General features: G+C 42.9%; 1 pseudogene; it reads right to left on the reverse strand.

Annotated features, from left to right (window-relative positions):
- Window positions 1–22701: 22701 nt before the first annotated feature.
- LOC124727042 lies at window positions 22702–22819 on the reverse strand (annotated as a pseudogene).
- Between the last annotated feature and the right edge of the window lie 635 nt (window positions 22820–23454).

Genomic DNA, 23454 nt, shown 5'->3' on the forward strand with positions numbered 1-23454 from the left:
CTCATTTCAGTTTCGTCAGTATGTACTGTACTTCCTCGATTCACCGCCAGTTGGCCCAATTGAAGGAAGGTAATGTTGACTTCGGTGCTTGTGTTGACATGCGACTCATTGCTCTACAGTACTAGCATCAAGCACATCAGTACGTAGCATCAACAGGTTAGTGTTCATCACGAACGTGGTTTTGCAGTCAGTGCAATGTTTACAAATGGCAGATGCCCATTTGATGTATGGATTAGCACGGGGCAATAGCCGTGGCGCGGTACGTTTGTATCGAGACAGATTTCCAGAACGAGGGTGTCCCGACAGGAAGACGTTCGAAGCAATTGATCGGCGTCTTAGGGAGCACGGAACATTCCAGCCTATGACTCGCGACTGGGGAAGACCTAGAACGACGAGGACACCTGCGATGGACGAGGCAATTCTTCGTGCAGTTGACGATAATCCTAATGTGAGCGTCAGAGAAGTTGCTGCTGTACAAGGTAACGTTGACCACGTCACTGTATGGAGAGTACCATGTACAGCGTGTGCAGGCACTATCAGCAGCTGATTGGCCTCCACGGATACACTTCTGCGAATGGTTCATCCAACAATGTGTCAATCCTCATTTCAGAGCAAATGTTCTCTTTAAGGATGAGGCTTTATTCCAACGTGATCAAATTGTAAATTTCCACAATCAACATGTGTGGGCTGACGAGAATCCGCACACAATTGTGCAATCACGTCATCAACACAGATTTTCTGTGAACGTTTGGGCAGGCATTGTTGGTGATGTCTTGATTGGGCCCCATGTTCTTCCACCTACGGTCAATGGAGCACGTTATCATGATTTCATACGGGATACTCTACCTGTGCTGCTAGAACATGTGCCTTTACAAGTACGACACAACATGTGGTTCATGCACGATGGAGCTTCTGCACATTTCAGTCGAAGTGTTCGTACGCTTCTCAACAACAGATTCGGTGACCGATGGATTGGTAGAGGCGGACCAATTCCATGACCTCCACGCTCTCCTGACCTCAACTCTCTTGACTTTCATTTATGGGTGCATTTGAAAGCTCTTGTCTACGCAACCCCGGTACCAAATGTAGAGACTCTTCGTCCTCGTATTGTGGACGGCTGTGATACGCCATTCTTCAGGGCTGCATCAGCGCATCAGGGATTCCACGCGACGGAGGGTGGATGCATGTATACTCGTTAACGGAGGACATTTTGAACATTTCCTGTAACAAAGTGTTTGAAGGCACGCTGGTACGTTCTGTTGCTGTGTGTTTGCATTCCATGATTAATCTGATTTGAAGAGAAGTAATAAAATGAGCTCTAACATGGAAAGTAAGCGTTTCCGGACACATGTCCACATAACATATTTTCTTTCTTTGTGTGTGAGGAATGTTTACTGAAAGTGTGGCCGTACCTTTTTGTAACACACTGCATAAAATATGTATCCACCTTTTCCCCCGATACTACGTCCAATCTCTTTAGATATAGTGAGCTTCTCTTATCATGTTCTTTTGAATATATCGACTACGAGAATTTTAATAATTTTGTAATTATAATGCTGTAAGTACAATATGTAATTCATGTAAAATTCCTAGCACGTCGTTCCATATCTCAGCTTACATTCAGAGTATCAAAATATGCTCTCGGGACAACATTTATTGGGTTTGTAGACGCAAGTGTAGATTCAAAAAGGTACATAAACTAAATAACGCAATTTTCAGATAGTTCAATTTGCAATTCAACCCAACGTTTTCACATATGCCACATCTTCAGACGGCCCCAGATCTGTACTTAAGGTCCTCCTTTCCTTCAAGGCCTCTCTTCTGGTTTCTAGTTTTCTGCCTTATTTCCTTTACCAACTCTCCAACTACCTTTTCAGCTTCAGAGAGTTGCTATAAATACACTTTTCTCAAGATATCTTGAGTGACATTTCCTACCTTAAAGCTCACTCTCTCTAATACCTTCATCCTCCCTAAGTTCTCGTTATTGAATGCAAGATGGCGAAAGAATCGAACACTTGCGTAAACCTCCATCAGCAGTACAGCACAAAACAAGAATTGCTTCTTCATATACAAAGTAAGGTTGTTATTGCTTCTACGATACGGAACAGAGCTCAGATGATCTATAAAACCAAAGAGTGTATACGACAGTCTTCTAGATGTATCCCGTGCAAGTTTGTTTGAAAGTAATACTCGGAATGGTTGTTCACAGAACTAGTATTGCAGCGCTGCTTCAAAAAGTGGGGCTGGCAGGTAGGTCGCTTAACACAAGGGGGTTTTCTGGTCTAAACCACTTTGTTCGATTTAGTTGCCTGCTTATCAGCTTGATGCTGTTCATCCAGACAGAACTTCAATCTTTTGTCGTGGAGTGCACACGACCATAGAAAGATGATGGTATAAGCAGCTAACAGTTTAAGTCCTAATATCAAAAAGATTGCCTTTATGCGATTGCGGATAAAAGCTTTTAACGCCATAAGTAAACTTTAAAGGCCATATAGTAAATGAAACACTCTGTGCTAAATCTCTTGGGGTCCAGTTGGCTAACAAGTTAAAACGGAGGCAGTACATCGTTAAACTAATCAAGAAACTCAGTTTAGCGTGTTTTGTCCTTAGAAGCACCGCTCACTGCGTCGATCTGAAGAGAAGAGTGCCGGCTTATTTTGCAGTTTCCACTTCCTGCTGTCTCATGGTATTATCTTACGGATCAGTGCATCTAAACTGAGCTAAGCGTTTATCCAACAGAAACGAGGAATAAGAATATTATGTAGCGTAGATATCCGATTATTTTCACCAAACTTTCTAAGAATCTTGCAATTCTTACACTCACTTGCAATCCATTCTCTCCTCACTTTTATTTTTACTGACAATAACAATTAGTTTCAATTAAACTATGATGTATACAACCACAATGCAACGTACAAAAATAATCTTCATGTTTACTTTGCCTTTTCGTCTAGTGTTCAAAGTGTAATTATCTATTCTGTAACATATCCCATCTAACATTAAGTTAAATATTCAGAATCCCCTAACATGTCAAAAGAAAACTAGGAAATACTTCATTGATCACCCTTTCTACAACCTATTTTAGTATGTAGGTTTAAGGGTTACAAAACTTCTGTTTGCTATATGACAAGTAGTATTGTAGAACTGTTCATTGTAAAGATGAATGCCAACTAAAAATGAACTGCAAATAGGACTTAATATCTAAGGATGTAGGGAACTATTTTCTTCATACAATTACCATTTACTCAATAGCAGACAAACAGCAGTACAACTAACATGTTTGCAGTATCTTTAGAAGTAGTAGCTACCTTTCTAATTTGGATTAAATTCAACTGACATAACCACCACCACCATTAAATAGGATAGTGTTAGTTTATTGTTAATATAGAATAAACACGCTGTTTCTACGACTTGCCTGTCTTTTAGTAATGTATGCTTCGACTCTTTACACAACTTTTAAGACTCTCTTCTTGGTGAAATCTACTGAACATGCTGAATGGATGGAGAGATGAATGACTGAATGAATTAATGAATGAGTAAATATTGTATTAACTAGACGAAACACTTTTGAGGTCTTGTTTCACAGACTTATATTGTACCACCTAAGTTTCAGGTTGTAGGCCTTTTTCTATCACACAACTGATTCCAAAGATTGGATCCAAACAAAGAAAAATGCAGTTTCTTAAACTATTGATTCTTTACCAAAACTATAAAAGCTGTTTCGGTTAAAAATTTGTCGCAGTTATATTTGTATTTCACACGTCTCATTAGGACAGAATTTTTAATAAACATACATTGGAATAGAGCTCTCGGCAAAGGAATGGAAATTTATGTCATTATCTTCTTATGAATGAAGGCACCAAGGTTCCTCTCCTATGTAGAGTCTGAAAGGAGCAAATTATTGAAATAAGTAAATCCCACTTTTCATCATAGCTATACTTTTTAAGATCATCTGCCGTGAGTGTCGTTGCTACACTGCATAGGCTGTGAGGTCAATCTGTACTAGGCTCAGAGAACACCACAGAAGCTGCGGAATAAAGAATCCAGATAGATCCTTTCTCGAACATTGCTTAAACCGCAATAGATGAAGACGTCCAACACACAGATGGAAAATATGATAAGCTCACTCACTTAGAAATATTACAATTTTTTTAAAAAATAGCTGTGTGTACCATTCACATTTACTATTGAAAGAACAAACTCAGTTCAAGTATTCACCCCTTTCAGGCAGTGTTACAACCACTACGTAGGAGACGATCCTTGGTGTTTTTATTTACAAATAGATAATGATACAAATTCCCATGTATTTATTTACTTATTTATTATTTTTTTTGGGTTCCCGTCGTTTATGTGTATGAGCAAAAGGGTTTATTATTGGAAACCGAGGTCGTGCAACAATAATTATGTTCATGAAACAAGGCTAAAAATGTTTCGTTTAGCTAAGATAACCATAATGTTTCTTCAAGTACCGTCAATTGAATTAATTAAAACGTTGTCTTGAAACAAGTGATACGTTTCGTTATTTTCTGTGTCGTCAATCCACGGAGCATGTTACAGTGTCATCAGCTATGGCAGCTTACTGCAAAAATAAAATAGAATAAGACACCTACCCATGATAAGCAAGATACTCATTGCCAATCGTATAGGAAACGACTGGGATTTGAACAGCAAACGAACAAGTTGCCTTTGTTACTAGAAACAACATTATGACGAAGTGGTGATAGAAATTACAGAAAGGAGGAACGAACATGAATTCCCATTTTGTCTCGGATCTATAAATTTTGGAAAAGCTTTCCACTTTCAACGAAATCTATGGTAAAAACTTGAGAAACAAGACACTGATTCATCTTATGTTACTATAGAGGAGAATGACTCTATTGCTGCCACTGCTTCCATTACATTTCATCAGGATAGTGGTATCATTCATCCCCATTACGGTCGGAGGAAGGCAATGGCAAACCAAGTCCACTAGGACCTTGCCTAGTACAGTGGTGCGGGTCTCCCGCATCGTCCCCTACGCTCCGTCACAGAGTATGGGACTTCATCATCATCATCAGCAGTGGGAGATTCAGGATTCAGAGTCACATAGGGAGGTTCGATATCTCAGCAGTCCTAGAAGAAAATTTCTGATCCACAAACTGGGAATACGAGGATGGAATACGTGTTGCTGAAAGATATCTGCACCATTCTCGTTTCGCAAATGAAACTGTACTGAATGCAAACCTGAAGGTGAAGTCCAAATAATCCATTACTGCTGTGAACAGCCAGAGTCGTGAGTGAACGGAGCATGTTTGTCTCCAAGCAAGACACACACCGTCGACATTTGCACTGTTCTGTTGGAATTTTCAGGGCACTGCAGGTACGAACATAAATGGGGGCAAGAAAATGATATGTAATTATTCCGCAACGAGCCACGGGATCTTTATATCAAAATACTCAGAAAATAACCGTGACTAACATCGGAAATTTTGTCAGTGAATTTCAGTTTTACACTGTACTGCCGTCTGGTGGTAAACTTGCATGATTTAAGTAGCTAACTGGTCTGTTCCGTTGAAATACGTTACATTCCGCATTTACCTGACTACAAGACTACAATAGTTCAACATTTGTTGACGGAGCTTTGGCAGTCCAGATGAGCGTTTTTATGTTGTACAATTTCAATCTGCATCTACATCTATACTCCGCAAACCACCTGGTGGAGGGTACGTTGTGTACCACCGGCGCTTCCCATTTTCCTGTTCCAGTTGCGAATGGTTCGCAGGAAAAACTATGGGCGGTAGGCCTCTGAGTGAGCACGAATACCTCTGATGGATTATATCGACACTACATTCCTAATCTCTGTTGTGTTGGATGTATTTATTTTCATTTCAGGACATTTTCATGTCGGTAACTTCCTCAGCAGTAAATGCAGCATACAGTTTGCTGCTCCCGTCAGAGACGAAATGGCGGTAGGCTGTCACGCTCGATAATGAATGGTAATCGAATACTTTCCTTTGATGAGCCATGTGGCTCTAAGAGTATACTGGTCAAGCAGACGAAAGGACCTTAGATTAGTGGACGTTGAAGAATTGGAGACTGCAAACAGTTTTGTGCCAAGAAGAAAATTTTGTGTCTCAGGAGTGAATAATCGTAGAAGATGAGAGCGCTGAAGAACGTCAGTTCTTCATTCAAAACGTTCAGGGATACGACGAAGGGAAAAATTCATAAAGTACGGAAGCAGCAGCGTGTGCTTTATATGCGAGGGAAACGCTCTGAACGCTTCGCCATTATCCGACTTGTTATCGGACTGAAGACGGCGGAGATAAAAAGGGATTTTTCAGCAACAGGCGGTGCTGTATTCAAAGCTAGTACCGGCTGGTGCGTGGGAAGAATGAATTAGGGGCTTTGTTGAAAATAAGGAAAATGTACTACAAGCCTCTCCAGAGGTTGTATAGTATGTAAGCGAAACTTGGGAAGTAACACAAAGGAACCCAGAGGGCAGAATTGAAGTTTCTACAATGATACACAAGGGAAAATGGGAAACTGAGAATTGGGACTGCAACGGCCCTACAACGAACTTCCTGCAACGAACTTGTGACGTCTGACGTCACATTAGACTGCTTCTGCGCCACAGTAAGAGTGATGTCCGGAAAGAGTTTGATATATATGGGGTATATACACACATCAAAAAAAGTTTTGCAGCACCCCAGTTCCCAGGACTCCTGAAGATAGACGTTGACTGTGGATATTGTACCACAGGCACAGTCCCTTTGACTGTTAAGAGATGTCACTAAACCCGCCCAAAGATGTAAACAAAAATGTATGAGCAGCGCCTATTAGACGGAGGGGTCCGACAGCCGATCAGTTCCAGTCATTCCACCAGGAAAGATGTACACCGCTCGCATTGTCTGTAGTTAAACCATGCCTAGACGGTCAATGCCGTGGTTCGATCGCGTCCGCATTGTTACTTTGTGCCAGAAGGGCTCTGAGCAAGAGAAGTGTCCAGGCGTCTCGGAGTGAACCAAAGCGACGTTGTTCGGAAATGGAGGAGACACAGAGACGAAGGAAATATCGATGATATGTCTCGCTCAGGCCGCTCAAGGGCTACTACTGCAGTGGATGACCGCTATCTACGGATTATGGCTCGGAGGAACCCTGACAGCAACGCCACCATGTTGAATAATGCTTTTCGCGCAGCACAAGCCGTGCAGCGCTCAAACTGTGCGCAATAGGCTGCATGATGCACAACTTCACTCCCGACATCCATGGCGAGGTCCATCTTTGCAACCATGATACCATAAAGCGCGGTACAGATGGGCCCAACAACGTGCCGAATGTACCGCTTAGGACTGGTATCACGTTCTCTTCACCGATGAGTGTCGCATATGACTTCAACCAGACAATCGTCGGAGACGTGCTTGGAGGCAACCCTGTCAGGATAACGCCTTGGACACGCTGCCCAGCGAGTGCAGCTAGGTGGAAGTTCCCCTGGCCGTGCGGTTAAAGGCGCTGCAGTCTGGAACCGCAAGACCGCTACGTCGCAGGTTCGAATCCTGCCTCGGGCGTGGTTGTTTGTGATCTCCTTAGGTTAGTTAGGTTTAACTAGTTCTAAGTTCTAGGGGACTAATGACCTCAGCAGTTGAGTCCCATAGTGCTCAGAGCCATTTTTTTGGAAGTTCCCTGCTGATTTGGGGTGGCGTTATGTGGGGTCGACGTACGCCGCTGGTGGTCATGGAAGGCACCGTAACGGCTGTACGACCCGTGAATGCCATCCTCCGACCGATAGCGCAACCATATCGGCAGCATACTGGCGAGGCATTCGTCTTCATGGACGACAATTCGCGCCCCAATCGTGCACGTCTTGTGAATGACTTCCTTCAGGATAACGACATCGCTCGACTAGAGTGGCCAGCATGTTCTACAGGCACGAATGCTATCGAGCATGCCTGGAATAGATTGAAAAGGGCTGTTTATGGACGACGTGATCCATCAACCACTCTGAGGGATCTACGCTGAATCGCGGTTGAGGAGTGGGACAATCTGGACCAACAGTGCCTTGATGAACTTGTGAACAGTATGCCACTACAAATACAGGCACGCATCAATGCAAGAGGACGTGCTACTGGGTATTAGAGGTACCGGGTTTTCAGAAATCTGGACCACCACCTCTGAAGGTCTCGCTGTATGGTGGTACGACATGGAACGTGTGGTTTTCATGGGCAATAAAAAGGGTGGAAACGATGTTTATGTTGATCTCTATTCCAATTCTCTGTACAGGTTCCGGAACTCTCGGAACTGAGATGATGCAAAACTTTTTTTTTGTATGTGTACAATGTGTACAATTTCACATAGTCTACGCGCATAGGGCAAAATCGTATTCAGGCGTATGACAGGAACGATCATTCGAAACAAAAAAGTCTAGAAACATGGGCTCTAATCCGTGTACCTTACGAGATAGTGTGAAACAAGTCTCTTCTACTGAACAAGTGCACACAGCCCTTGAGATATGGGTTTTGCATCCTTGTTTACTAGACTTTTTTGTGCCGTACTACCTCCTCGCAAAATATGGAATGCAATGATTTTGCAGTAGAACAGATTTTCTTAACACTATCAAAGATGAATAAGTGCTCGGATTTCTTAAGGTACCCAGCTGGGAGCCCAAGATCACCAGACAGTTTTGCTTCGAATAAGTGTTCCTGTCGTATTCCTGGACACGAATTATCAATGTGGTTTCTTTCCTAGGGGCAGGGATTTCGAATCACTGTGCATAGTGTGGAGAGTAATGGTCCTATAAAACTCCCTTAGGGCATGCCCGAAGTTACTTTTACGTCTCAAGACTTCTTTCCGTTGATAATAACACACTGTGCTCTGTCTGCTAGAAACTCTTCAATCCAAGCACTCGGTTCGTTATGGCATTCTGTACACTTGTGTTTTATTCATTATGTGACAAAGGGAAGCTGTATCGAACGCCTTCCGGTGTTCAAGGAACATGTCATCTACCTGGGTCCTGCTTTCTGGGTCTCGTGGACGAACGGAGCGAGCTAGGTTTCGCACGATCCTTGTTTTGAGAAGCCTTGATTGCTATGGAGAAAATTTTCGGTCTCAAGAGGTGTTCCAAAGTTCTACAAGAGAGCGACGTAAGAGATACAGGCCTATATTTTGTGCGACAGCAGAGTCTTAGCTTCGTTTGTTAAGAAGCATTTAGTGCAGAAGAGTTGGCGCTGGTAGCTTTTTTTAGCACTGCGAATGGTAGCAGTCAACCTTCCTTATAACTGATTCTGAAGTTTTACCAAGTTCAGGGAAGTGTCTTTTCTCCGCCTACGTATTCTATATTTTGTCATGCCAGGGTGAGGGAGGGAGGGGGTGGGGGTGGAGAATCATGCTAGGAACCGATTAGATTTCAATTTTCTGTGGAATCGCATATCGATACCAGTCCATGGCCATCTCAAAGTTAGCAACGGCAACGCAAATTACTGGCAGATGCCGATAACGGCCACGCGGGATCCAGTGGACCCAATGGAGCAGGCCCACTGAGCCATGCCTTCACTGGCTCTGTTCCGCGAGTGCCCTCTGAGCTGTGGTACAGGTTGGATGGCGGCAGCCACATGGCCCGCCCGCACTTGGAGTCTCTTCGCTACATGTTGCTATGCATGAGTCGCCTAGTCGCAGCACTGACACCAGTTCAGAAAGCCTCATCCTTGTTGCTATTGTATTAGCCGGACTGTATTTCTGTTGCATTATTTGTAATGAATCTTCGTATGCTTGGAGAAATACAAGTAAATCTTCTGTTTACCGTGCTAACTTGTTTACCAATTATTTCTTCTCTTGTCCAGCTTTCCTACGACGACGGTTGCCACACCACTCTGTAGGCCACCTCTCCTTACTGTTGTGTACGAAGCCACAAAATTTTCATTTCGTTATGCTAGGTATCCGTCAACCCATGTACCTATAACCAGCTTTCCTAAACATGGATGATTGTATGAATGATGTGTAATTGCAAATGCTTGGAAAATTGGAAATTTGTGGTAAAATCTTATGGGACCAAACTGCTGAGGTCATCGGTCCCAAAGCTTACACACTACTTAATCTGACTTAAACTAACTTACGCTAAGGTCAACACTCATACCCATGCCCGAGGGAGGACTCGAACCTCCGACGGAAGGATGCAAATGCTTGCACGTTGTTAATTTCAGATGAACGTTCTCGGTTCAGCTTTGTAGCAGGACTTTGTGATCAGTCATTGAGTTTATTTTTTTTGGAGCTGGCTTGGAGTGTGAGTCTGGTGGCACTTCTGTATGACTAGGCTTTCTTAATGCGCTCCATCGCGACTGGTTCCCTCTGACCAATGTGCAAGGCAAGCGCTTGTTGAAATTTTAGCAGCTGCACTGATTTAAAAGTTGAACAAACGAACCAGGTAATGTTTCTTCTTCCCCTTGAAAAATTCGCCTTGTCAGTTGGTGAATATGCTCCCTCCAGATGTCTTTCTCTGTTCATGGAGATGAGGCAGATTGGATTTTGTGCATGATTAGTCAGTCGACGTCCTGGGGTGTAGTGAGTGAGGCGCCCTGCTTCCGTGAGCACATGGAAGCTGATATTCGATGGGAATCAGTTCAGATTTTCGTGGTATGAAATTTATAAGATTTTTAAACTCATTTGTCGGATGCGTTAGGGGGTTCTTGAGAATGAGATCTTTGCCATCGTTTAACTAGCCAACGATGGGGCCAAGTTTGATATTCATCCGGTCATGATTCATCCCTTGCATCGTGATCCCGATTATGTTTTGTGCCTCTTTTCGTTGTGAGTTGTGATGTGTTGGCAGAAGAGCCAACACCGTGTTGCTAGAGGAGGCCGAAATGCACGCGTTTAAGCTCACGCAGACTGGCGTGAGGTCTGGAACAGTTAAAGGAGTTGAGTCTACTAAATAAAGTACCGAGTTGCTTGAATACTTAACTTTAATCCATAATTGGAGAACATCGCTCATGTTGATACATTAATTACCATCTCAATATAAACTGGTAATGGCGCCTTGCTAGGTCGTAGCAAATGACGTAGCTGAAGGCTATGCTAACTATCGTCTCGGCACATGAGAGCGTATTTGTCAGTGATCCATCTCTGGCAAAGTCTGCTGTACAACTGGGGTGAGTGCTAGGAAGTCTCTCTAGACCTGCCGTGTGGTGGCGCTCGGTCTGCAATCACTGACAGTGGCGACACGCGGGTCCGACGTATATTAACGGACCGCGGCCGATTTAAAGGCTACCACCTAGCAAGTGTGGTGTCTGGCGGTGACACTACAAGTTGCAAGCCAGTTTGGTAGACACAATCTTTACTAGAAAACTGTTAAATTTGTCTTTGGTTATTGATTGATTGATTGAATCTTTGTGTGGGAGCACCTGAGTGTCCCTGTTGGTTTCCTACGTAACCTTTCGCATTCGTATCATCTTCTGCTGAGAAAAAAAAATTACGGTGCATTACTTTCTGGGCAGCCGTCGTATTACTGGATTATTCAAACTAATACGGGGGACATTCAATAAGTAATGCAACACATTTCTTCTCCGCCAGTTTCGGTTGAAAAACTGCGAAATTTTCTTTGGGACGTCGTGGAATACTCCTGATTCAGCCTCTGTAGTTTCATGAAGTTCAGATAGCTGGCGGCGCTACACGTATCTTTCAAAATGGCCTCTATAAAGGAGCGCTGGGTTTCTCGCCGTCTAACAGACGACCGTAACACAGCAACGAAGGACGACCTGTACGGAATTGCTGGCACGTTACGAGGCTAATCCTGACGCTTTTTTTGTCGAACTTCGTCACAGGTGATGAAACATGGGCTCATCACTTCGAACCGGAAACAAAACGATAATCTATGGAGTGGCGCCACCTCACCTCTCCTCATAAGAAAAAGTTCGAAGCCGCATCCTCAGAAGGTAAAGCAATGGCGGCGGTCAACTGGGACTCTCAAAGGATTATTCTGTTTGATGTCCTGCCTCATGGTGCGACGATCAATTCTGCAGTGTACTGTGCTGTCCTCAGGAAATTGAAGAAACAACTTTAGAGTGTTCGTCGCCACAAAAATACGAACGAACTTCTTCTTCTCCATGACAACACAAGGCCTCACACAAGTATGTCTACCCGAGAGGAGCTCACAAAACTTCACTGGACTGTTCTTCCTCATCCACCCTACAGCTCGGATCTCGCACCTTCCGACTTTCGTCTGTTTCGACAATGAAGAATGAACTCCGAGCAAGACTTTGGCGCCGACGTCGACCAGCGGAGTGGTACCCAGTTGGGTTCCCAGTTAGGTTGCCAGTTAGGCCGTCGCTCCGGCCGCTGTGGCCGAGCGGTTCTAGGCGCTTCAGTGTGGAACCGCGCTGCTGCTACGGTCGCAGGTTCGAATCCTGCCTCGGGCATGGATGTGTGTGATGTACTTAGGTTAGTTAGGTTTAATTAGCTCGAAGTCTAGGGGACTGATGACCTCAGATGTTAAGTGCCGTAGTAATTAGAGCCATTTGAACCATTAACGCCGTCGCATTGAACGAAGATTATGTTTGTATGTTTAACAATAGGATATTACGGCCAAAGTAGTAATATGGTGTATTGGAGTCACGAGTAGAACCAACCTCCTTTCAGAAAAAAACTGCGTCGAATTACGCACTGAACGCTTCATGAGTATTGTACAGCGACTAATATACTGATATAGGCCTTGGTAATACCTGCAGTCCACCATATTCCGAACGAAGGTGGGAAGCATGATAACTATCAGCCCGATGTCTGCAGGAATTATGAATTTTCAAGGCCATTGTTCTAGGTATACTTTGTAAAGGTGATAAAGGTGCGCCTTGTCGTCTCGGTCTTTGTTTTTTTGCGCTGCAGTTAACTGCAGAGGTTATCATCCTGATTCAACGATGGGAAAATAAAAGTAACCCAGAAAATGTTTATATGACTGACGCTGAGCTGACACTTGCTAATCAACAAAAGAAATATCCATAACAGAAAATGCTGGTAACCGTGAGTTCGATGCAGCAGTAGCAGCCAGACGCCCATGCATGCTCCTCTCCCGCATGCTTTGTAGCTGGTACTTGGCTGTGTTCGTTACGTTTGAGTGAGTGCAACGAACAGACGTGTCCGCCCAACTGGTGCGCACCGTAAAACAGCGCGTGTTCGTTGCCGAGTGTTATACGAAGCGCCATTCGTGGAAAACGTGTCGCCGGCCGGATTGGCCGTGCGGTTCTAGGCGCTACAGTCTGGAACCGAGCGACCGCTACGGTCACAGCTTCGAATCTTGCCTCGGGCATGGATGTGTGTGATGTACTTAGGTTGGTTAGGTTTAGTTAGTTCTGAGTTCTAGGCGACTGATGACCTCAGAAGTTAAGTCGCATAGTGCTCAGAGCCATTCGAACCATTTGAAAAGTGTCCGGCACTGTTTGCACAAGAGTCTAAGGCTGGAAATGGTTTTGGTAAAACGTCCACCAAAGTCTGCAATGCAAAACCTGGCAAAATGGCCCGAAACTTACTCTGTAGTGAATAAAAACAATGAGAATTGCTAATAGGTGTCATCCCGTATCAGTCTTATTACAAAAATTTTCCGGGGCTCTGTGTTTCTCCACTATTTTCACACTTGTCTCTGAAGAGCTATCTACAGTATATCAGTGACTTTAAAAAGCACAGGTGGTCGAATATCTCAGTAGATAATAAAGATTATATATCAGACAAAAAAAAGGAATTGACACGTACCAGCACAGTGTACAGGCAACAGTGGATTATTTGTCAGGAGCTGAAGGTACCGTAACGCCATAAATTATGGCGGATATCTCGCTAGCTCGAGGGTCGAACTACTAGTGACGGGCGTTGCCTAAGACTACCTACCGAATTAGCTCCGCCGTAACTCGGTGGCCTTATGGACATCTCAACGTCTCGATCGTTATCTGGAAGCAATTACGATGTTTGTTGTCTTGTCTGTTATTGATTTATGGATATTTTCAGTTCTCTTTTAGCCTTGTTTTAACAGTTGTCTAAGCTCTTCACACAATGAGGACTGTATAAAATGTTTTGAACATGTAACGATACTGAAGGTGACGGCTTTCGGATAGTAAAACCGTCTTTCAACAAGAAGTTATTATTGTCGGCAGAAACCCAAGGAGACATAAACAATCTTTGTAGCCTCTACATCTACATCTACATATTTTGCAAACCACTGTCATGTGCAAGAAAGCAGGTACTTAGGTTGATAGCACATGTTAGGGTTCCTTTCCTTTCCCATTCCGTATGTAGCGCGTGAAGATTGACTAAAAGTAATGTATGTCTCTCTACGAGAGCGATACGTAGGGGCACAAAAAAATATCTAGATTTTTCACATAATACACGTTATTAATATATTGTAAGTATGGTTTTGAGGTAGAACTTCTACTTGGAACCGTCTCCCGATTCAGGTTTTCAACATTTCTGTGACTCACTCCCGTGAGTCTAACAAATCTGCTATCATCCGTCGGCCATTCTTTGGATACATTCAGTATCAGCTGCTAGTCCCGCTATAATGATGTGTGCTATAATGCAGTGATTTACATGTACAGAGATTTCTGACATACGCCACGTTCTGGTTCCCCTGGAGTTTGTATCATAATAGAGTAGGGGAGTCTGTTTCCAGACTGGAGAAAGACAACGGGAACTCCCTTTAAGCTTCCGGTTTACGTTTTTCGCTTTCGGAGAATCCCTTCAGCAACGTCCCAGTCGTCCTACAGCACAAACCTGTTCGGTAGCGCATATGTAATGCCCTCAGTATCGATACTATTTTCATCTGTGAACCTACATTCTGGTAGGACCGTGAGCGGTAAGGCACTATGGCTCCAAATTAACCTTGCGGATGCTGACACATTTCTTGAATTACGATTCAATCATACTGAGTGTGTTAATTTGGTTTCGGGAACGTACGGTACATTACCGAGAGTATGTGACAAAGTTTTGATAATGTTTATGTGCTTTTGGTGAACTTCGGGAACAAAAACGACTGTATTTACCGGGGAACGCTGAAGTATTTATTCGTCTACTGATTATGTACCCTGGAAACATAAGAGTTACAAGGCCCACATTTAATATCTGCATTGTACATATGAAACATCTGTAAACCTGGGACTCTAATTTACGCCCTCAAAACTAAAAACAATATAAAAATCAAATTAGAAAAAAGCAGTAACCAATTAATTAGAATTCTTTTTACTACTTATCTCCTAATAAATTGAGCCTATACAAAACAGCCCAAACTGTAACTGAAAAACGCATAAGCTGTCTCATCAGCCCACACTTACCCTCCAAGAGAGAGAATAAAAGATTTAAAAATATAGTAAGCATTACAATTAGCAAGGAACCAACCACACCAAAAAGCAATAACAAGCGAAGGTTATAACCAAACAAAAAACATAGTACGTGGTTTTTTATGTTTGATTGCTGATTTTGCGGTGTTCTGCTGCAATTACAACAACAGAGTGCTCGTCCTGTAAGTCTGGCAGGAGAAGTTCTGTGGAGTTTGGAAGGCAGGAGTTGAGAGACTGGCGCGACTGGAACTGTGAACACGCGCCCTGGTTCAAATGGCTCTGAGCACTATGGGACTTAACATCTACGGTCATCAGTCCCATAGAACTTAGAACTACTTAAACCTAACTAACCTAAGGACATCACACAACACCCAGTCATCACGAGGCAGAGAAAATCCCTGACCCCGCCGGGAATCGAACCCGGGAACCCGGGCGCGGGAAGCGAGAACGCTACCGCACGACCCACGCGCCGTGAATCGCGCCTCCATAGTGCACTCTGTAGCCCACTTGCTTGCAAATGGCAATGGTCCTTAGTTCAAATCTCGATCCGGTATATAGTTTTAATCAGCTACGAAGTTTCATATGAGCGCACACTCCGCTACAGAATGAAAAATTCAATGTGGAAACATACATGTTTGTGTATGTTTCACAACTCTTCATTCTAAACGAATTAGATTTCCCGGAATTTACCTGAAGCGATTTAGGGAAATCACGGAAAACCTAAATAAGGATGCACGGACACGAGTCTCAACCGTCGCCCTCCCGAATGGGAGTCCAGTGTGCCAACCACTGCGCCACGTCGTTTCGATTTCTTGTTTCAGGCTAATTTACAGAGTTATTGTTAGAGAGATATTATTTTTGTCCTCTGAAAACCGTGAAATATAAAGAAGAACGAAAGAAATTATACGGCGATTCAAAATAACCTTCTAGCATCCATTGGTATTGTTATTATTGACTTCAGTTCAGAGACTGATTTGATGCAGTTCTGCATGCTAGTCCATTCTGTGCTTCCCTCTTCACTGCTGCGTAGCTACTGCAACATTCATCCACTTGACTCTGCTTGCTATAATAAAGGTTTACTGTATCCCCCACCGCCACCTCCCCTCCCCCGCTTCCCCCCCCCCCCCCCCCCCCCCCGCCCATCTCACACACACTCACTTTTCTGTGTCCTATCAATGGACCCATTATTTTACTGAAGTTGTGCTGTACACTTCTTTTCCCCTCATTTCGATTAAGTACCTCTTCACCAGCTATACGATCCACCCATGTGATGTTCAGTGTTTGTCACTAGCACAAGATTTCAAAAGCTTTTATTCTCTCCTTGCTTGAAATGTTTAACATCCACATTTGAATTTGGTGCAAAGCTACACTACAGGTAAACACGCTCAGAAAAGATTTGCTCTTATTCAAATATACAATCGGTGCGAAATTAACTGTTGAAATTACACACTGATAGCTTACTGCCTGAAATAAATTTCAGGTAGTGTATATAGTTTCTCACTTCACCACACTCTCAGTAAGTTACTATTTACTTCACAAAACGGAGTACAAGCTGTTACAGTAATGTTTACAGATTTGGGGAGTGAAGCTTACAGTACAAGGAATATCACTGATTCAAAAATGGCTCCGAGCACTATGGGACTTAACATCTATGGTCATCAGTCCCCTAGAACTTAGAACTAATTAAACCTAACTAACCTAAGGACAGCACACAACACCCAGCCATCACGAGGCAGAGAAAATCCCTGACCCCGCCGGGAATCGAACCCGGGAACCCGGGCGTGGGAAGCGAGAACGCTACCGCACGAATATCACTGAACGATACGAGTTTGGTGGAGAAGAGGGCGAGATCATTTTGATTCTTCTTTTACCACTCTTACAGTAACCAGAAAATACAATATGTTTAGCCTTTTGGTAGCAGTTCTGAGTGGTACCTTTGACGATTTTAGTTTCCAATACATCAAGCCTTTAAAATATTTGTCCTGACCCGAGTACAATATTACAGCAATTGTGTAATCTTTTTCTTTAATTTCTAAAGAATGCTGTTGAGTTGTGGAATCGTTCTTGTAATTTCCAGCATCTATGTCATTCCTTCATTATGGTGCATATATATGTCCTGATTTTACCAATGCAATAAGAGCCACGCCATTGCCAAGTCATCTTACATATTCCTCATATATTCATGACGGACTGTGTATATTGTAGTTAAACAGGTTCATCTCACTGTTGTAACGAATCACCGAATAATTTTTTTCTTTCAAGCCTAGTCTGCTTGATAACTTGCGAACGAAATTGCTCGTTCACAAGCGGGATGTGCTTAGGAAAATCTTCATACCAGTTACAGATACGGGCACTAGAGAATGTCAGAGCCATTGTAGTCGTGAGCTGCATCAATTGTACAGGAGTCCAAACACTGGTGTGCCTGATATGAAGCAAGCATTGCAGGTGGTCCATGCATGCCGTCCTCGTATGACGTTAGATAATCCCGGACACCACAAACGCCGAAAGGTTTGCCTAAGGAGAACAATAAAGGGGACTCCACACAAACAGGGAAGAAACCTTGCTAAATGTAAGACCAGCGCTTGAAAACAAACACTTTACAGCTATAATTGGTCCTACAGCTCGTCGCTAGAAAACTTACTAGCTGTGGGAGGGGTGCTAGGTTCGATTCCTGGGCTCGCGGAAGGTGTCTCTGTAGAAGAATGATTGTCCCTGACCAAAACAATGCACACAAGGGCCAAAGCACGTTAATTTCTGTTTCAAGGGATATGGGTGTATAACAGCTAATTTATTAATAAAACATAATACACTAATTCGCCTTCGCAGTTGGCAATACGACATAAATGCTGTCACATCTTTGAATGCAATAAAGAACAATGAATTAATAAATTATGTTCCTTTAACCCTACATTACAGTCTGACAGATCTTTATAACTGCACACATGTTCAAATTGAACAAATGTTCAAATTCTTGTCCGCCTTGTTGGATGCATTCACGTAAGCACCTCTCGGTATTAGCATGGACATCACTTAACATCTGCAGATACTGAAGGCAAGCATGGCATATTCGTTCTTTTAACACATCCGGATTTTCTGGTTCCGTTTCGTAAACCCTGGCTTTGATATAACACCGTAATAAAAAAGTCAGGGACGTTAAATCAGGCGATTTCACGGACCACCGAATCCAACCATCACGACCTGTCCACCTTTTGGGGTAGCATCGTGCTGAAGCCAGTGCCTCACAGCTGACTGAAGTGGGATGTCTTCTAGGAGACGCCCGAGATTCAGCTCATTCCGTAGGAATTGCAACTACAGCCGAGCAGTTAGTCTGGGAACCAAATAAACTGGTCCAGTGATGTGGTATCCTAGAACGACGCTCCATTCGTTAACACCCCAGTGCGCTTGCATGTGAAGTGGTCGTAATCAGTGCAGATTTGCAGGATTCCAATAATGTAGACTGTGTCTATTGACAAAGGTGTCATTTGCGAAATAGCATTCAACTCCCAATAATATCTGCCTGATAAAATCCAAATTTACAGCTACATTGTTTACGAAACGTCTGCAGAGCGAAACCCTATTCCGGAAATAGTGTCCATACGGCTGTTGGCGCAGATGCAGCTCAAAGGGATGCCATTTTCGTTCTTCCAGAATCCTTCGTACCGAAGACCTTGATATTTCCAGGTACGCTGCAGCTGTTCTTTGTCCTAATTACGTAGAGAAATTGGTATTACTGGACGAGATGTAATGACTTTCACAATATTAATAATAATGACCATAATAGTATTATTGTTATTATAGGTACAAATAATACTGTAACCCAAATTTAATAGGACGGTAACACTTTAGTCTATACTACATCGTACATATGCGTTATTTTCACTTAAGCTATGATTACCAAGCGTGGAATTTGCTCTTAAATACTCAGTAATATTCCCGGCAACATGGGGTGCGTCGTGAATTGATCCTTCCACACGTTGTACCTGGAAAGTTCCCTCGATTCTTAAACGCATCTTTGTACGTCCAAAAAATATCCCCAGAAGGTAGACGTCGCGTTGGAATACGTTGTGAATACAGCTTTCAGTCCACTGCTGCATTGCGTTGCGTCCTCCCATAAATCAGTATTTATATCGGTGCAGTCTCCGCTGGAGAACATTGCAGTTGTTACATGTTTGAATGTAAGACCTGACTCGAACCACAAACAGACGGCCACGAGACCTTATCAGAGCGGAAGCAGGACACAAAACGGACGCATATGGCGGCGCAGCTCGGTGGAGGTTTGCTTGTGCATGCACTTCCCCTCTGGACAGCTGTGACGAGGCAACCCTTCTAGCGCTGTCGTATGCGGGAAACATAAAACTACAGAGGACGGCTTGCGTGGGCACCTGGTACTTTGTAGACACTCACCGATGGCCTCCAAAGCTCCTTGATTCTGTTCTCGGTAGAACAGCACCTTGAGAAAAGTTAAGTAAAAGAGGGAGAGAAAGATAAGCGACAACCTGCTACAGAACAGTTTAGCTGATGAATGTTTGCAGAGAGCAATAACTGGAACAGAGTGGATTAGGGGACTTCGCGATGCGCACCATCATTAGTTTTGATAATGATGGAAATTGGGCTCTTCAAAATAATCTTTTACAATGATTCAATAACATGAACATAAAATGCAGGGTATAACTTAAAGAACTTCTTGGAGCTGAAACACAGTCCGAGAGTAAAAACTGCAGTCGTCTTTGTGATTCTATTTTACTGGCAGAAATTTGGACAAGAAATTTTAACGGTTTACTGCCAAAGGTGATTTCTTTTGTTTCACTCATAGTTATGAACAAAACATTTATGTCGGAAGATTTATGCTGTCAAGCTGGTTTTCATTCATTCTTACACTCTGGCCGCTATGATGAAACAGTCAGTTGCCATCCAGGTAACGTTCTATAATTTACGAAAACATTTATCTACAGACGTGGTCCTAGCCTACCCATTGCCACATGTCCCCCCCCTCCGCCCTCCCTTGCAAGCCACTTGATGTTGAAGATAGGTTGAATAATGACCCACCAATAGTATTCAAATTACTAATAGAATATTTACTTTTAAGGGTTTACACAAAAACGCATTTAGCAGAATTCTCATCTACTAGTATTCATGCAACAATAAAATGTATAATTAGTAATTCAATTTTAAAATTAACGTAAATATTTGCAAAGTCCTTGGCATGATATGAATTCCAGAATGAATATCGTGCTCAATACTAACCGAAGATAAACTGATTAGTCGACATGAGGTAATTTTTATTGTTTTTAACTTAGAAAAAGATTTTACACTGTCAGCTGCTATGGATGGTAACTTTAGATAAAATTTCGGAAATACTGAAATTGAACTGTTTCCAAATAGTTCACTGATGGACGTTGACTCTCACCTTTGGTGCATCCCAAGTACACTCTGTTGCTCTAGATTAATAGTTACACTTTATGACGATTGTTCCAGAGAAAAAGAAAGATAAATGATAGAGAAGGAGCACAAACTCAGATTTGGAAGCATGGGAAAGGAAATCGACTGCATCATTCACAAACAAACAATCGAAACAATTACTTCAAGGGATTAAGGAAACAATAGAAAATTAAATCGGGACTTGAACCGATGCGCTCCTGAGTATCACTGCACCTAGTGTTGTTACTCCAACATGTGTTTAGCAAAGACTGAAATACTTTAATGGGACACATTTTGCTTTTCGTCATAGTATACCTCCACCGCTAGCGTCGGAAACCAACAATGTCGACACACAATAAGGCAGGGTTATGGAGTAGTTTACGTACTACGTGACGTTGCCGAGTGAGAGCATATGACCTACGAGACGATGGGAACTAATTAGACGATGACGTAATTCTCGGGAACGCCTTTGATTTTGTCTCATTAGAAGAACAATACCTGAAATTCGTTGTCACATTTTGTACCCTCTTTCGGCATTCGAAAACCCATTGAGGGAGTTCAGAGGGTTTTGGCTCGCCAGAATACGATATGAGGCGCGCAGGGATTCTGTGATGTGAGTCAACAGTTCTGAAATGCTCGCTACGCTAATTCGTGACACGACCGTTATCTCCTCTATGGCCGAAGCAGGACTCATCAGAGAAAACAACGAGGCCCCATTTCCGTGTTCAACTACGGAGCCCCTTGCACCATTAATGATGTTTGAAGCGGCGCGCAATGTCCGGAGCACAAACATTGCCATCGGTGGCGGGCTGACTGTGTTGACCTCTACAAATGCAGCAGGGCACTGTGAAGTGCAGCATCTGTCTGAATAGAGAGCATTGACTGTTATAACACTTTGACCTATGCGACGACAAAATGTGTAACGAGATTACGTGCTGGACTCGATGTACGTATATATCGTGTTACAATGCTGTTTAGACGTCGATATTTGCATTACTGGATCTGTGTGGTAAATTCCTATCATTTTTTCATGCGAAGCCACAGCTAGTGTATGGATAATAACCACCTCAGAGACTGCAGCGCCATGCTTGTCTGTAATTTTTTATTTTAATTTGCACGTATTTGGCAGTATATATATATATATATATACTGCCAAAGGCGTCGGTTTGTCACCTGGGGAATCGTGGATGAAAATATTTATAACTTCGTGTATATTTCGCACAATCGTAGTAGCGGCTAACGTATACGCTAACCATCATCGTTGTTGCTACGAAGACAAATAATTCTGAATAACAATTTACGTATGTTAACAACACATACACCTAGCTCAGAACCACGCGTGCTTTGTTTAAAACTGTACAAGTTAATGCCCGATAAATAAATATTGTTGCAGAGAAAGGCGTGATATGATCACCTACATAGCTGCACTATTATTCTCTTTGTACGTAAATTCTTTGTTAAATACTGATCCTTTACACCGTTAACTATTATTTGAATAATGCTTTTTACCAGTCAGCGATTCACTCATAAACAAGCCTGGGTTTCATAATATTCTTTATTAATTTTGGGTTCGTCGTGTATATTTAATTAAAACTTTCCTGCACAAAATATTTCTTTTCCTAATAGCAAAATATTCAAAGTACTTTTTCTTGTCGTTTTGTCGGTGAAGCCCGAAACTCGTGTGATTAACTATATTTCACGTAATGCGGCATTATGTCAAAAGAATGGCAGATGGCCAATGATAAAACTTGAAACCTAACGATAATTAATTATTTCCACTTTACTCACATGGAGGGAGAGATATGAAATGCAATTAAAAGCACTCTGTCATCAGGACCATCCGACCGAGGTGTCATCCGCAGATGGGGATGCTGAGAGGAGGGGCATGTGGTCAGCACACCGCTCTCCCGGTCGTTACGATGGTTTTCTTTGACCGGAGCCACTACTGTTCCTTAGAGTAGCTCCTCAGTTGGCATCACGAGGCTGAGTGCACCCCGAAAAATGGCAACAGCGCATGGCGGCCTGGATGGTCACCCATACAAGTGCCAGCCACGCCCGACAACGCTTAACTTCGGTGATCTGACGAGAACCGGTGTATCCACTGCGGCAAGGCCGTTGCCAAATGCAACGATTGCGATAAAACTTATGTACAATTAACAAAATCGTGTGTTCGGAAGCAACCTCGTACAAAAGCGTCTAATAGTTTCGAGAGCCGACACCAGAGTGATCATTTTATTCATCTGAGGCTTTCTCCCACAGTTCTATATAGAAATTCCATGACATGATACACTCATAGTCTTTGTTATTATTATCATTTGTTACACAGAAATACATTTATTATTAATATTTTTATGTTCAAAACAATTAACGAAAGAGAGTTTTCTCGTTCCAAAATAAAATTTCATCACTGATAGCACATTTACATACATAAATACGCATAGTTTTTTCTTTACTTATTACAGCTTTTAGAAGGCTTTCCAGGAGACGGTACATGATGAATTTTTAAATTCGTACTAATCTCTGTAAACAGGTTGTAAGTAGGCTGTCTAGGTTTTATGTTGGTAACGCCACGTAGCGCTCTGTATGAAAATCACTGGCTGTGCTATGTGCTATGTGCTGGTTGGCATTGTTGGATTATTCGCTATTGTAGTGTTGGGCAGCAGTATGTGAACTGCGCGTAGCGTTGCGCAGTTGGAGGTGAGCCGCCAGCAGTGGTGGATGTGGGGAGAGAGATGGCAGAATTTTGAGAGCGGAC

The sequence above is a fragment of the Schistocerca piceifrons genome, chromosome 1, assembly GCF_021461385.2.
Source record: "Schistocerca piceifrons isolate TAMUIC-IGC-003096 chromosome 1, iqSchPice1.1, whole genome shotgun sequence".
NCBI lineage: Eukaryota > Metazoa > Arthropoda > Insecta > Orthoptera > Acrididae > Schistocerca > Schistocerca piceifrons.